A 17,606-nucleotide genomic window follows, 5' to 3' on the forward strand; every position below is an offset into this window, starting at 1 on the left:
GCTGTAATTTTCCTCCTTGCTGTCCCAAACTGCACTTTAGCACTCAAGCTCTGATACCATGTAAAAATTTCTCATTTCCCACCCTGTTTTTCAGTTTCACCTTATTTCTCAAAAATAGTTAAATGCCCTTTCCCATATCCATATATTCAACAATTGAAAAACAAATTTTGTTGAAAACACAAATTCTGGAAAAATTACATAGTGCTGGAAAATGCAGAAATATAAAAATCAGCGCATACAAACAACCATTTAACACATTTAAACACAGTGATTTTTTGTCAAGGAGACCCTGGAAAAACCCCCTACAACTCTCGGGGAAAACCAGTTCGAGAGCACTTTCTTATTTCAGGAAAATGCTTTTACAATGAGAGAAATATTCAGCAAAAAATCAGCAAGCAAACTTTGACAACTTATCTCATTTTCTGTGCCTCACAGTCAACTGGAGAAACTACTGAAAAACTATTGTACGGCCTGCCTCTTCCAAAACTACAGTATGGGCTGTTGTACAGCCTGTTGTACGGCCCCCTCTGCTGTACCTACTGCTGGACGGCTGTTGTACAATGTGCTGTGCTGTACGGCTACTGTACGGCTTGCTGTACGACCTCCTCTGTTGTACGACTGCTGTACGGCCTCCTTCAAAACGCTGTACAGACTGTACGGCCTCCTCCAAGCTGTTGTACGGACTACTATAAAACTGCCTTGGAATGTGTGCCAAGCTGCTGCCTCCTTCTCCTCACTGTCCAAAAATCTCTCTTGCTCTCTTACTCTCCTTCTCCCAATTTGCTCATGAAAGAATGAATGACCTTTTCCTCCTTTTCCTCCTTTAATCTAACCCTAAGTGACTTTTGGGGAATCACTAAATCCAATGGCTGAAATAGATTGAGATCTAGGGCTGAGATTAAATGCTCATTTAAATCTCACTTTCTATTTTCTTAATTCACACCACTTTAATAAAAACCCACTTAGTCATTTATTTCCAAAGTCACTTTTCCTTTCTAATTTTACATTGACTTTATTAAAGTCACTTTAAAATTAGATTTTAGTAACTTTATCACTTAAAGTCACTTTTAAATTAGATTTGACTTTATAAAAATTATAAAGTCACTTTAGGAGAAAAACTAAATTCTTTTGGACACTTTTCCCTAGGCCAAAGATCAAAGCCTTAGGGAACCACCTGTCCTCCGGTACCAAATTTCAACACAAAATGTTTTCCATATTAAAAAATTGAAAAATGTAAAGAGGGTATGTCCTAAAAGAAATATCAAAGGACAAAAAGAATAAGAAAATATTAAAAAATGAAAAATATGAACCCCGAACAAAAATAGATCATGAAAGTGTGCAAGTCCAAGTGCCACTACTTTTTACTTTAGTGTGGAAAATAATGGTTGTGTGCAGCTTGTCATAAGTGTCACAACCCGTGATAAGTAAAGGGTAGGTAGAAGAAAGGTTGCAGAAGTACAAGGTTGTTAAAGCATAAGCACACTTATCATGATTAACCATATGTTTCAGTGTGCAGGAGCAGTTATGAAAGTGAAAGGATGTTCACAAGTTGATTTAATTACTTCTCCTCATTTCATTTCACCCCCACTACATACTTACTAATTTCCCCATTATCCCATTATTTCTTATGAATATACCTTTTTTCCTTCATTTTGACCCTTAGCCCTAGGTATCACACTTTTTCTTAGTAAATTACCCTCCAAAGGTCATTACCCTATCCAAAACCCCTTTTCCCTAGTGTGAAACCCACTCCCCATTAAAAAAATCACCTTCCCCTTTATTAATTTCCCTAAAAACCCATAAAAACCCCCTTTATCCTAAGTTTTATTCCCCCGACCGTATTATTTAATTAATTCCCCCAAGTTCAGATTTTCCTTGACATAAACCCTTTTAACCCACCACCCTTGGTGCGGTTAAAAAACCTCTGCTACACAACTCCAGTCCCACTCCATTAACCCACACATTATATTTAATCCCCACTTTATTCATTAATTAATTACAGATCAGTTGTAATCAACCCCCGGGCCTTGCAAATCTTCGCCCTTATTCCCTCCATGTAGCTTCACTGTGTGACAGTTGTTAGATATTTCGCCCCCACATCTGACGGCGCACATCCATATCCCGGTGATTCCCTTTCCGATATTTACTAGCTTGAGAGCACGCAAGATTCACAATTTTTCTTAGGCCCTTTTCAGCTATGTGGCAGCTCCAGGCGAAATCGTGTTCTCTCAAGGAAATACCGCCTACTTTCCAAAAGAGGTGTGATGGCCCCCGGAACCACCTCCCCGCCAAAAGACAAAACCACTCACTATTCATTTATGAAGTTCCATGCCAAATTCTAACCATTGCTGATTAAAAGGCCGTAGATGCTCATTCTGACTCCCTAAGCCTTCCTGCACCACCCTAAGTGTCTGCAACCAAATTTGACTGTTGATTACCTTCTAAAAAATGTGTATCCCGAGAAGCCCTATCATCCATTAATGTGCAGTAAACTGCTAATCTACCCATGCACAATGTAAAAAATTAAAAAGTTTCCACAAAAGGATATTCCACCATTCCCTTACCTATGTTTAGAGACATAAACGTCGAATACCATTGCCAGCGCATAATCAAAACCTCCAGAGTTCGAACTCGATCCACAGATTTCCTAGTTCCCTAAAAGTCCATTTTTACATCCATGTGAAAACTGCGTTTTCATTAACTACTGGTTTATTTTTGTAGGTGATCATATAAGACCTCGACAAACAGTTTTTATACTAGTTAAAAACTTGTTTGCTCCAGATTCTGAGGAAATATATTCGAATGGTTTTCCTTAACAGAAAATTCCATACAGTAGCAAAGTAGAAGAAATAAATTACACAGAGGCAGTAATTGTTAAAACAAAGATAAATCAGCAACAACATATTCACATTTTTACATAAAGTCAAAACATGTCTTTATTAAAATAGTATTAGAATTTTCTTAAACATTACACTTTGCTTTTACTGTTATACATTTCTATGTTTTCTTCTAATATCCAGAGTAGGGAATTCTTCATTTCTCCCTAGTTTCGATTGACCTCTTTCATTTTCTTCATTGTTTGGTTTAAGGAATCCTTAACTTCTCCTTGATACTGATTAGAAATCATTTCACCATCCAGCCTTTGAGATCTGATATTGCTCACCTATCTTGCCTTGTAACATTTTCTTTATGGTTTTTTGTTGTTATGTTTTCAAAGCCTGATTGACTCCATAGCCCAATGGAAAATAGAGAGTCATATATCCATCTAAATCAGTAATTCCACCAACAACTCAAATCAAAACCAAATGAAGCTTACATAACTAGCCCAAAATCAATTAAAACAAAAAAGTTAAATCATTAAGAGAGAGCCCTCTCTGAGCATTAGGAAGGCTAGATCCTAATCTCAAAAATAGGTTTGCAGTTACCTCTGTAATTATTTTTTAGCCTTGAGAAAAATTACAGAGTGATAACATAGTGGTGACCATACTGGGGACGAGAACATTTTCTTCATGAAAGATTATACAGAGATCAAATCTAATCTATGATGGTGGACAGTGCTTAGACATGCAAAGGTTAAAATCATCCACCTTGCGACTCCATCTCCAAATCAATTTCACAACCAAGACTCCACTGGAGGAATGAACCTGAAATAACAATACAGAAAGATCAAGCTTTTAACTTGGATTGCAGTCCAAGACATTATGTTATTTCTCATCAAGAAGGTTTTTCAATGCATATTGTATGTTAGAGAAGATATTAGATTAATTTTTTACTATTTTCCTTTGAAGATTGTAAATATATATTCTCCTTATCCATTTGAGCAACTCTTTTCTCAATCCTATGAAGATCATTTTCCAATTGAGAAGCCTCAAGAAATCAAGACTAATATTACAATCCCTATACATATTCTTGTACCTTGTAAAGTTTGTGATAGATATAAGCCCCTCATGTTACCTCCTATGCTCCATGATTTTCCTGATAACTATTGCAAATATCTCCCCGATTTTGATGGAGAGAATGGTATCACTGCCCAAAAACCTATTCAAGGTTTTGAGAATTATCTAGACCTATTTGAGATTGATGAAGATGATTTTATTATCAGGCTTTTGCTCTTTCTTTGCAAAGTAAAGTAAAGAGTTGGTTCAAGAACTTGTCTATTGCAATCATCTCAAATTTCCAATAATTTGTCAAATTTTTCCTTGATAGATGGATAATCAAAGTTAATCTTTTTGTCACCATAGAAGAATATAATCAGTTAAAAAGACAACCAAATGAAACAATACAACAATTTTCTCACATATTTAATCAAGTTTATTATTCAATGCCAAAAAATATAAGACCTTCTCCTGATTTAGCTCTCTTGCATTATCCAAAAGCATTTGATCTAGAAATAGAATTTCAATTAAGAGAAAGTAACCCAACAACTCTTGAAAAGATGTAAAACATTGCAGTAGATGTAGAAGTTCATCTGCTAATTAAAAAGGAAAAGTTGAAAGCAAAAGCAGAGAAGAACAACATTGCAGAGGTAAAACTCGACATTTTGGTAAGAAAAATAGAGGAAACAATACAGAAAATCACCATGCAAGATAATTTTTTTGTGCAAAATAACCATGACCTATTTTTTTCAGAAAAAGAACAAGTTGATATCCATGAAGAAATTCCTGCTAAATCCAACTGCCATAGATCAGAAAATGGATTTACAGATCAATATGTGGAAGAGGAATCTACTGATCTAATGTGTACATTTGATGACATTTCTTCTTTTAATGATTTTCCTAAGTATAATCAATATAATGATAATTATGTTCTCTGATTTCAATCTAACTTAACAGAGAAATCAGAAGCTATTTTTGGAAATAAGAAAATTCAGTTTCAGTAGCTTGAAAATAGTGATTAGCTTATTCATATCAGCTATGAAAGTGAGGAAGAAAGTGTAGAAAATTTAGAAATAAGTGAAGGTTCTTTGCCTCTTTGTTTTGCTTCATTTCAATTCGTCAGAGAAAACTTTAAAGCAATCAAAAATCAGTAGTATTTTTGGTATTGTTATTGATAACAAAGAAGATAATGAATCTCTTAATCAAGATTCTTCAGTTTCACAACTACAGTTATCAAATTTCATTGAAACACCTGATCAAATTACATAGGAAAGTTCTATACCACTATGTGTTGAATCATTTCAATTTTTAAAGCAAATGTGGTATAAAATATCTAAATTAAAGGATGAGCATCTTGTAGAAATCTATGAAGTTCCATTCAAACCTATATGCAATAAGTTGTAGCAATCCTTCCATTTTTTTATGATCCAATAACTGATATATTAGATGATGGATGCAATTGAAATTTTTCACCAATAACTAACTATGAGATTCAGGATCAAGATGATAATGGTTTCATCAGTCAAACATTTCAATTAGTAGAAATATCATCACAAAGCTTAACTGAAAATCTGCATGGTGATAAAGATGAAAATGACATTTCAGTTTCATGGCATGGAGACCATCAAGAACAAATGTACAATTTCTTAAATCAGTTGAAAAATAGTGTATATATTTTGGAAGATCCTTTTGAAAATTTTCTAGAGTCAACAATGGAAATCAAGTATTTCCTTATCTTTTCATTTGTTGAAAAATTTCTATTGGGTTTTAGAATCTCAGTTTTCATCACAAACAAGCTAATGCAACAAAATGTACCAATGTATATCATGCTTGAATGGTTGCATTGGCTATTTCATTTTACCTAACCAATAGTTGGACAACTAATTAGAGTAAGTAGGTAGGATTTTAGTTTGATTAAATTTAGATTTTCAGCAGCAAGTTTATTTCAAATCAGATTTCAGTGCAGCATGTGTCAAATTTCAGTTTGCAGAAAAGGTTAAGATTTTAGTTCAATATTTTCAGTCACAGAGATTATGCAAAAAAGCATGTGCAGGCTTGGGATTGGCCGAATGGATCAGGCCACTAGTCGACGATGTTCTTGAAATATCACAAGGAGATGCTATCCCCAAGTGGAGCCACTGTTAGGTTCCTATAATAATAGGGTTCATAATTTTGAATTGACCATGTATATCTTGTAATATTGTACATACTTTTTCTTTGTGCAAAATGTTTTCCATATTAAAAAATAAAAAAATGTAAAGAGGGTATGTCCTAAAAGAAATATCAAAGGACAAAAAGAATAAGAAAAGATCAAAAAATGAAAAAAATATGAACCCAAAACAAAAACATATCATGAAAGTGTGAAAGTCCAAGTGCCACTACTTTTTACTTTTCTCTGAAAAATAATGGTTTTGTGTAGCTTGTCATAAATGCCACAACCCATGATAGTCGAATAGCTTAATATTGACTAGTTCATTCTTTAAATTTCATGTTTATAGTTAGAGAATAAAGATCTAGCCAAACTGTTTAATCTTGGCAGATAAGTAGTTAGGTAGAGAAATAAAATGTGCTAAACAACTTAATATGAGGCATTGGAAGATATAAGGTTAGAATTAGATAGTTTTCTTTTCAAAAGAAAAAGAAAAGAAAGGGTTTGCTAGCTTAAATGCACCCAATAAAATGAAGAAATTTTTTTAGGATAAGTAAAGGGTACGTAGAAGAAAGGTTGCAGAAGTATAAGGTTGATAAAGGATAAGCACACATATCATGCTTAACCATATCTTTTAGTGTGCAGGAGTAGTTATGAAAGTGAAAGGATGTTCACAAGCTGATTTAATTAACTTCCCCTAATTTCATTTCACCTCCCACTACATACTTACTAATTTCCCCAATATCCCATAATTTCTTATGAATATACCCTTTTCCCTTCATTGATCCTTACTCTTGGGTGTCACACTTTTTCTTAGAAAATTACCCTCCAAAGGTCATTCCCCTACCCAAAACCCCTTTCCCTAGTGTGAAACCCACTCCCCATTGAAAAAATCACCTTCCCCTTATTAATTTCCCTAAAAACCCATAAAAGCCCATAAATACCCCTTTATCCTAAGTTTTATTCCCACCACCACATTATTTAATTAATTCCCCCAAGTTCATATTTTCCCTGACTTAAACCCTTTTAGCCCACTACCCTTTTTGAGGTTAACAAACCTCCGCTACATACAACTCCGGTACCACTCCATTAACCCAAACATTATATTTAATCCCTACTTTATTCATTAATTAATTACAAATCAGTTGTAATTAACCCCTGGGCCCCACAAATCCCCCCCCCCCACTCACTCCATGCATCTTCACCACGTTACAGTCATTAGATCTTTCACCCCGAAATCTGACGGCATGCATCCATATCGTGTGGATTCACTTTTGGATCTTTACCAACCCGAGAGCACATGAGATTCACAATTTTTCTCGAGCCCTTTTTGACTATGTTGCCGCTCCAAGCGAAATCGCTTGCTCTCAATGAAATATTGCCCACCTGCCAAAAGCATTTTGATGGCCCCCGAAACCACCTCCCCGCCAAAAGCCAAAACCACTCACTGTTCATTTATGAAATTCCGTGCCAAATTCTAACTATTGTTGGTTAAAAGGCCAAAGCTGCTCATTCTGACTCTTTTCGCTCATTTGCACTATGAAAGCTACCTAAGCCTTCCTTCGCCACCCTAAGCCTCTGTAACCAAATTTGACTGTCGATTACCTTCCAAGCACTATGTATCCTCGAAAGCCATATCATCCATTGATGTGTGGTAAACTGCTAATCTACCAATTCACAATGTAAAAGATTACAGATTTTCCACAAAAAGAGATTCTACCATTCCCTAACCTATGTTTGAAAGACATAAACCTGGAATACCATTGCCAATGTAGAATAGAAACCTCCAGAGTTCGGACTTAATCAACAGATTTCCTAGTTACCTAAAAGTCCATCTTTACATCCTTGTGGAAACTACGTTTTCATTAACTACTCATTTATTTTTGCAGGTGATCATATAAGACTTGGACAAACAGTTTTTATACTAGTTAAAAACCTATTTGTTCCAGATTCTTAGGAAATGTATTCAAATGGTTTTCCTCAACAACAAATTCCATATAGTAGCGGAGCAGAAGAAATCATTTACACAGAGGCAATAATTGTTAAAACAGAGATAAGTTAGGAACAACATATTCACATTTTGACATAAAGTCAAAACACGTCTTTACTAAATTTCACTTTTACTAAAGACATAAAAGTAGGATGATAGTAAAATATACGAGATGATGTGATTTGTTGTGACTGGTAAAATACTAAACAGAGGAGGCAGAGAAAGAAGAAAGCGTGAGAGAGAAACCAGTATAAAAGAAACAGATAGATAACAACAATAAAGTAAAATAGGAAAACTTTCATGTTAGTTGGAAGGTGTCACTACCTTTTAGCATCGAGATATTTTATCTCCCATAATAATTCCTAAATCAGTTCAGGATATTTTATAATAATTTTTGTATAAATACTTCATAATTTGAAGTATAGATGGTGGATTTATGAACATTTCTATAGGTGAAATCAACTACAACCTAAGGGTTATTGTGCCAATTTCCAGTTGATAGACAAGACAAGTTATAAAGAAACGTCTTTACAAGATTCATGCGTTGAGCTATCTCAGTGAAGTACAAATTTCATCTTGTTTATGTTCTTTTTCTAAGTATTCCATAAACTCATATGTGTTCTAAATTTGAATGTTATAACATGGATGTTACTGCAGAATTTGATTAAACATTACACTTTGATTTTATTGTTATACATTTCTATGTTTTCTTCTGATATCTAGAGTAGGAAATTCTTCAATGCTCCCTAGTTTCGATTGACCTCTTTTACTTTCCTCATTGTATGGTTTAAGGAATCCTTAACTGCTCCTTGATCCCGATTGGAAATCATTTCACCATCTGTTATAGACATATTTTGGCACATCAACCCCAAAACTATATGTTGATAAACTAGGGCTCATCAACCCCTAAAAGAGTTGTTTCATACCCTAAAAGAACATAATCATCTAATTACATGATTCCCCAAAAGTTCCGTCTGAGAAACCATCTAGAAATTGCCTAAACTTAAGCATACTAACTGATTCACTGGAAATGTGTGATGCATACTGAGTGGTACATTGCCAGGGTGCGATGCATACTGATTAGGCCTTCTATAAGGTGTGACGGGCAAGGATGGAAAAATGTCCGAGACAATTTTCTAGGTGGTTGCTCATGGAATCTTCTAGAAACTTCTCCTGTGCCACTTACCTCTCTGAATTTACCCAAGGATGAGTAAGAGATCCAAGAAATCTCCAAGTGGAACCAATTGTAACAAGTGGAATGACACTAATCAAACCCCATGGATGACTCACACCCTTGCACACATCTATAAATGGATCCCTCATTTAAGAGATATAGAGGCTGGAATATTGTGAATTGCAACGAAGTGCTGATAGTTTGTAATTGAGGAAAGAGCATTGTATTGTTGGTGTGATCTTGCTATTTCATGAGGTTAAGAGGGATTGAAGCTGGGAGGATGATGCTGGATCAGACAACTAGGTTGTAATTCTCCCTTCTATTAATAAAGTTCTTCAAGTTTTCTTCCATATGATTGTGCAATTTTGAATGTTATCATTTGTGAATGCTATCATTTGTTCATTATATATCTGATTCTGTAATGTTTATGTTGTAATAGATCACAATGCTTTGACAGTTCTTTGTTGTTGTACTTGCAAGCTCTGTGAAGGGGGAGAGAGATCAAGCAAGGGATTAAGTGGAAGTTCCAGGTTGGTTCCATTATCTTTCTCTTATCTGTTACACATAGAAGAAATTGTTGAATTGCTTTAAACTATTGTTTCTAGGGTAGCTGCCAAACCTAGAGGGCTAGTCATTTGACAAGACACTAGTTTTCCCAAAAACAAATTGGCAACTCCACTGGGAAAGAACAAAGGTTTTTTTTTTTATAAACTATAGACAGAGCCTGAAGTCAGCCAGGTAGCCTTCGAACTGCTCTTGCTCTGCAATTGCATAGAAGATGAATGTTGCTTCAGTCAATCTCTGGTTTAGTTTATGAACTAAACATTTGACTTACAAGCACATCTAGATGCCCTTTTGGTAGCTCAGTAACCTCTCAAGACACTCACTCATATTTTTCTCTTTACTGTTCATCAAATCTCAGCCTAACTCTCTGAAAACAGCTAGACATCTGAGCCAAAACCCATTTCAATTGCACTCCCTAGCCCATCGCATTGTCTGTCATTGTAACTGAGTATGCATTGCACCTCCCGAGTGTAGTAAGTGTGATGCATCACTATTTCTGTGAATCCCAGGTGTGATGACTGACTGAACTCATTTTCCATTCTAGAAATTGGGGGCTTTGACCTTGTTTTTAGTTTTGTTTAGTTGATTTTCTACATATAAACAGTGCCTCCTTACTGAAGCCTACTTGCATCACATAGATCAGCCTCAACTAGATTAGGATTAGTGAATGTTTGTGTGTATTTTTTCATCATTTACAATCCTTTGTCGAAAAGTTGTTTAAATCAATTTATTGCTTTGGTACAAAAAGTGTCGTAATTGTCATTTTGTGTCGAAAAGAGAAGTGTCATGGATTCTTCCTTCCCTTTATAATCGATTGAACTTTTCTTCAAGTATTTGATTTGATTTGTTTTTATTCAAAGTGTCGAAATAATTTTTTATTCAAAATTGAAAAGTGTCGTTAAGTCTTCCTTTCTCTTTTGAAAAAAAATTGTCGAAAATTTCATTTTGAAAGAAATATTTCAGATCTTTGTTGCATTTAGTTTTCTTTTTTGGCATTTTTCACATTAAGGAGAACAAAAACAAATACATGCATTTGCATTTAGCATTTTTTGTTTCTGTGCAAAAAAATGATTTAGGAAAATGCACTAGTGTGTGCTCTTTGCTCTTTGTTTGAAAGAAATGTAATCTTCTTTCCCTAGTAGCTAGGATTTTCATTGCTCAAAATAAACAAAGATTGTTTATCATTGTAGATTCCATTTTAGGAATTTCAAAGCAACATCACGCGGTGAACCATTGAAAGGAAAACTCTAAACAAGATCAATTTTAAAATAAATTTCAATGAACCTAACAACGCTTTGGAACTTAACACAACATATCTAGAGATCTAGGCTACAGACGTGTTCTGGCGTCATTAAAACTAGTAAATATCATTTTCATTGAAGGTTGGGTGATTCCTCCTCCTTGATATGACAGCTGCTAGCATGGAATTGTGCTCCCCGTACCATCGTGCATATATTGGGAGACCATAATAGGCTTAAATCCTTTATCCATAAGAAGCGAGTTTGCCGCCTTATTGATCACAATGCACTGAACACAGCATTAGGGAAGATTGACTATCGTACATAAGTCCTTGGTAATTTCTCTTTAATTTATCACCGAAGTGTATATTGTAATTTTGCAATTGGTTTGGTAATCCCTCTATCTAGATTTTCCAGAGTAGTCACTTTTGTTCCTTTTCGACTCTTTAAAAGAAAAGGTCCATCCGAGCACTTGTCCTTTCAAGCTCATTAAAAATCGAAGGAGACTAGAGTCATCTTTAGCTTTTTATCGACTCTTAAAAACTGAAAAAGAAAAGTTGTGTCCAAGCGTCTTTAAAATTAATTGAATTCAGAATAACATCCCTGTTCCTTATTTGATCTTAGGTTGAGATATATGGAGACAAATCTAGAGTCCACCAATCACCAATCAAGGAATCCCTTTCGAAGGGAATCCTACTCCTTTTCCTTCTTGGGGAAATATTGGTGCTCCTTATATGGCTACATTGTCCCTTCCAGGAATTACTATTGTCCTGCCAGTATGGCTATTTTCAACCTCTATGGTTCAAAATGCTGTGATTTCTCCGTAATCGAATACATCTCTAGTTGATCCTGAAGTTGACCCTTCACCTTCTTCCTCGTTTGTTTCTCCCTCCCATTCTTCCTCTTCGGTTGGTGAAAGTAGTGATAATAGTAACCAAGTGGCTGAGAAGAAGAAGAAAGGGAAGGAGAAGAAGAAGAAGAAGAAGCCAATTCAACAAGGGGGCAACCAAGCAACCATAACTTTGAAAACATCATCTCGAGAAAATCTGCCCATTAAGCTTCCCAAACCCAAATTTCCATGCATAATTTGTGCGGGAGACCATTTTCATCGAGATTGTCCTCACTTTCCTCGAATCTTGAAATAATGGTCTCCCCGTTCACACCATCCCATGTCATCAACTTCTAGAGATCATGTTGGTAGCACACCTTCAACTAGTGATAATAAAGTTCATGGAAAAAGGAGGAAGGTTAAGTTTCCATGTAAGTTATGTGACGGTAACCATTCCCTTCACCTTTTTCCTTTTTTGGATGAAGCCAAAAGCGTGTTGGATAAACGTCTTGCTTCATCGCAGCGACTTCCATCTGGATACAAGAAAATCTCCCTAACTCCTTCACTAGTTGAGAACCCGACTGACTTAAATCAACTGTCGGTCGAAACCACTCTCTTTGAAAGTGAATCTTATGAGTCTATACTCGACAAAATTCAACAGGTCGAGTTAACATTCAACCCAATTTCACCTTTAGCTAATCGTACCTTTCCTGAAGAGAGTGGAAATGATACCATTCAAATTCTCTTTGTTACTTTAGATTTTGATGAACTTGCGGGCAATCTGCCTGGTTCCATCCAGACAGGAGGAAAACCCTCCAGTTCTCATAACTCAAGGGGTCGATTCTCTCGTTCCTTCGGTACCCCCTCGAAGCAGTCTAGTCACTTCCTTTGATTGGAATCGACTGGCAAGATCCTGCCTTCCTTCTTATATACCTTTCTGAATCATAGTACAAGTTTGTAAAATGATCATTTTTGGCACTATTATAGATGAAGGTGCATCAGTAAGTATCCTTTCCTCAACTGCTTGGAAAGCACTTGGTTCCCCACCGCTTATGCTGGTTACACAGAATATGTTAGGCTTTAACAAAGGAACCAGTCGACCATTAGGGATCCTTCCTAAGTTACCTATCACTTTGGGAGGGAAAACCATTCATATGAACGTGATGATAGTCCCAGGACCATTAGATTACAATTTACTTCTTGGGCATGACTATGTTTATAACATGGAAGCTATTGTTTCAACACTCTTCCGAGTGATTTTTCTCGCATGAAGGCAAGATAGTCACTATTGACCAACTTTCATTTCCAGGTACAAACATAGCTCCGAGTCAATCATCATCCCTAAATGGTCCATTTACATCAACGATATCACTTGAACCTTCATTCCATCCACTTGATAACCATGAGTAGTCTAGTGAATGTAACGAAGCTTAGGGGGCATGCACCCTTGTCTATTTTAGATGCACCTAGTTGTAAAAATAAGTCTCCCTGTAGGTTATGTGATTGGTTTGACACATCATTCACCTCTATCTATTCTGAACGAAGCCAAGGAGGTTTTTTGTCTATTCTAGATGAAATCGTCCTGCCTAACCACAGTGACTTCCATCTGGTTATAAGAGACTTTCTTTTTCATCATGTTGGGGGCATGCAAACCATTTTCCAAGCATGGTTTTTTGTTTCTAGCTTGTGTAAAAATGAAACTGAAGCCAAGCATAGTTCCCCCATGGTTCAAGCTTATCAACAAATGAACCCATTTTGAATTTTTTGATTGCCATTCTAGTTTTTAGTTGGTTTTTTTTTTCATTTCGCGATTGTGTAAAAATGAAACCGAATCCAAGCATAGTTCCCTGTTGAGGGCCCTGAAATCGGGTCAACAACAAGGGGGATACCCACCCGGTCGGGAACCTGGTTGGCGGCTCCGTGCCCGTTTGGTGTAGCGGGTCCGACTGGGGATAACGGGACCAACTTCCCATTCTAAGGGGGTGTGTGTGTGTAGAGTTCGGTGATGTGTGTGTGTGTAAGATTAGATAATGAAAATATGGAATTATTTCTAAGCTAATCTAGTTCTAAACTCTGAGACTAAACTTTATACTACTTTAATCTATCAAGAACAACACATCTAATCTACGCTAACCCGGGATAGAACTTTTTCCATTATGCGATCTAGAAAGATTTCACACAATAACTGGTAATGAAGATTATTCAGCTATTATGAGAATATAAATCAATTAAGATGAACCATCCTGCATAAAAAGTTAAACAAAACGGTTGTGAACAGCATATCACATAATCAGTTATTCATGTATTAAGCATAAATCAATGACTCCACCGTACAGAAGTGCCAAATGGTAGTCCACTCATTCATACGTTAACATATAAACAACATCAGCTGTATATTACTCTAAGAATGCAAGCAGAAACTCGTCAAGAGATAAAAGTACCATTTATGACTGACTTTATACTCGCAGACCTGAAGCAATAATGATCTATTTCTACTTACTTCTAATGCCTACTAAGAGTACAGAAGTGCAACATCAGTAGCAGGTATTAAAATGCAAACATAAATAAATCTTTATCCGTCCATTCATCAAAAACCCCCTCCGAGGGTGCAGAAGTGCATGTTCTGAGGACAAGTTTTTTGACAAATTTCCGGACCCTTCTCCAATGAAACGAGAAGGGTTAAATACTACTAACCGGCTAATTTTAATTACACAAATTTAGGGAACGGACTTCAAATGACCGCCCTTTTACTAAAACAAATTTATTTCTAAAAACTGAATCTAATTTCTAACCATTTCTGTATCTGCTCCTTAGTGTTGTAAGTGATGCGTTGTTCGCCGTGAAAGAGTCGGCTGCTTGTCCTTTCCTTTTGTTCAAGCTTGAAAATTAGAAATAACAAGAGTTGGCACCTCTTTCTAGCAAACTAGAAGATATTTTTGAAAGTGTTCTTCTGGAGGAGTGTCTTCACGGCGTGTATACTTAGTACAACTCAGATTTCTTTCAAACTGATTGTGTTGTTGCTATTTCGGTTTCCGGCCGTGCGAATGACTCAATGAGCTGGGGATTTTGTTGCCTGAACGATTTTCTCAATTGAAACTTGTTTCCATTCTTTGTTCCAGGATTTTCTGAGACGTCTTTCCCCTTAAGCATTTTTCTTTTTGCTTTACCCAATTTGGGACTCAGGATCTTTCATAAACGCTTTGCTTTTGTGCGCCTTTGACTCTGAGTCCTAGATAGCCTATTTCCATCAGCATTTGTTGAGTGATACTCTGGGATCCGCGGTCCTGCTGTATGCGGTATCCATCTGCGACGTCATCTCCTCTCTGTTCTTCTAGTTCTGGCGCTTTTCCTTAGATGTTTCCTGCATATAGATTTATATCAGTTGCTGACTTATAGTTCACGTAAATGAAAAGAGACAGAAGAAAAGATTGACATGAAAGCAATTAAGTTCTAATGAATGCATAATCATGTCACCCATTATGACTTGACTCTTCGAAAAACGCAACATAATCATCTTTGGATACACAGGCATACAATCATTAATTTCCCGTAAGGTGCGCGCCTAACTTTAGGCTCCCAGATCATGCCGAGGAATGCCTGCGACGATTGGCTTCTGCGATTTGCATCGCAGCATCGAAGATTGCGAGGTAAATAGGTGGCATCGCAGCGATTGATAGTCTCATTTGTCGCACACCATAGATCGCAATTCGCAGCTTTGCATGGTCGCAGATCGCATATCGCAATATCGCAAGGTCGCAAGGTTTTTCGCTTTGTCACTTTGTGCTGCTTATGCGACATTGCGATGTGCGACGTCGCATATCGGCCGTCGGCTGCTCTTTAGGTTCTCCTCTTTTGAGCGCCTTTGATGCACGTGATGCGATGAGTTCTCGCGTCGCTCTTCCTTGGTGTGTTTGTGCGCTTTGGGAAAGCGCTCCTTTTTCCTTTGTGACGCGATATAGCTCTTAGGGAGTTGATACAAAAGATTTCTTCAAACAAAAATATTTTTTGGATTTTTTGGTTAAGGGTCCCCCTTTGCTTGATTTTATTACTAATATCAAACAAAGAGGGGGGTTGTTGGTGACCACAACATTCCCCCATGGTTCAAGCTTGTCAAAAAATGAACCCCTTAACCCTTGTGATTTCCATTCTATCAGCTTTTTGAGCCTTGGTTGTGTACATCCAATCACCACCATCCCTTTGGCTGATCATACACTCTCACTTGGTTGTTTCACCCCTTTTGAGGAACAGTTGCGATGAGTGGTCTTATTAGCCAGCCTTTTCATATAATTCACCATGTTTTGAGAAGTTCCAAATTCACCTGAACCAGTTGCTACCCTAGACACCACTCATTCCTCAAAATCGAGTCTCCTTTAAACCCTTTTCAGAATCGTTAAATATGAGAAGATTGTCGAGCGCTGGCCTTTCCAGCTCATTAAAGTGATTGGAAATGTCATCCCTCTTGTATGATTTTATACTTTTTTGGACTCGAGGGATTATCTTACAAAAAATTTGAGCGCTTGTCTTTTTGAGCTCGTTAAAGTGATTGGAAAAGTCAACCCTTTGGTATTATTTTATCCTTTTTCAGACCTAAAGGATTATTTTATGAAAAATAACTTATGGAGTTTTCTTTTAATACCTTTTCAAACTCTCTAAACATGAAAAGGAATAAGTTATCCTTGTTATTAAACTCGTTAAAACAATAGAAACAAACTTGTCCATTCTAGACGAGATCGAGTTTCACTGTTGCTAGACTCATTAAAACATAGCGACAGGTTTGCCCGAAGGGAAAATTATAGAACAAGAATATGTAATCCTCCTCAAGATTGACAAAAATAAAGAGGTATTGGTCAGCAATGACTGGGGAAAAAGGGGTAAAACTTGAAGAACTTATGGTAGCAGGTTGCTCTTGAACATGACACTTTCACTCCATCACCATGATTGAGTTGGGTTGGGTTATTCCGTTCACCGGTCATCTCACCATTGGTCTTTCATACCATCCATGTTTTGGGGTTAACGCTACCAATTCATCTCAGTGTCACCGACATGTTCAAGAGAATTCATTTAGTTGAGAAACCACCATCCAGTTAATGTCTCATCCACTGCAATACCTCCAACCTTCATTTTTTCATGACTGCCATTCCTGAACCTTGTGTCGTCAGTTCGTCTTCACCTCCAGAAATCATTTGCTTTGTTTCGTGTCATAGATGTGGGATACATTAAGACCCTCCTATGACGAGTCGCTTCTTGTCAACATCAGCTCATTATCCAAGAAGTTGGCTTAGAAACAACCCTTTTAGTGCTTTGAAGCTTGCATACATCAATGGCAAGTTTCTCACTTCCGGCGACAAGTTGACATCAATGGCCTTCGACCGAAAGATTTCGTTTGGTGTTCGATATCAGATCATATATTAACACCACGTAAATTAATTTATATAGAAATTAATATATTTTAGTTCAATCTATTATCGAAAAATTTTAGTATCAGTTCTTTTTCCTTTTTAATCTATAGGTTTTAAACCTAATTATTAAAATTAAAAATCTTTATAAAAATTTCAATAAAATAAAGGTAATTTATTAAAAATAAAAATAAATTAAAAATAAGAATAAAATTAAAATAATTTCAGATTCAAGCCGACCATGTGTTGTTCCTTAAAAATTTTGTCCTCTTAAGTATTTATTCTATCCATTATGCTCTTCTTTTATCATCATTCTCAAACCCTGATGATGGATCCCATTTGGGATTTGAAACGTTGGTACAAAAATACTCATACTGTGGATTCTCCGGTC

Source organism: Pinus tabuliformis, chromosome 1_1, assembly GCF_031772625.1.
Source record: "Pinus tabuliformis cultivar Carrire ecotype Pingquan chromosome 1_1, CPIR1, whole genome shotgun sequence".
In the NCBI taxonomy this organism is placed as follows: domain Eukaryota; kingdom Viridiplantae; phylum Streptophyta; class Pinopsida; order Pinales; family Pinaceae; genus Pinus; species Pinus tabuliformis.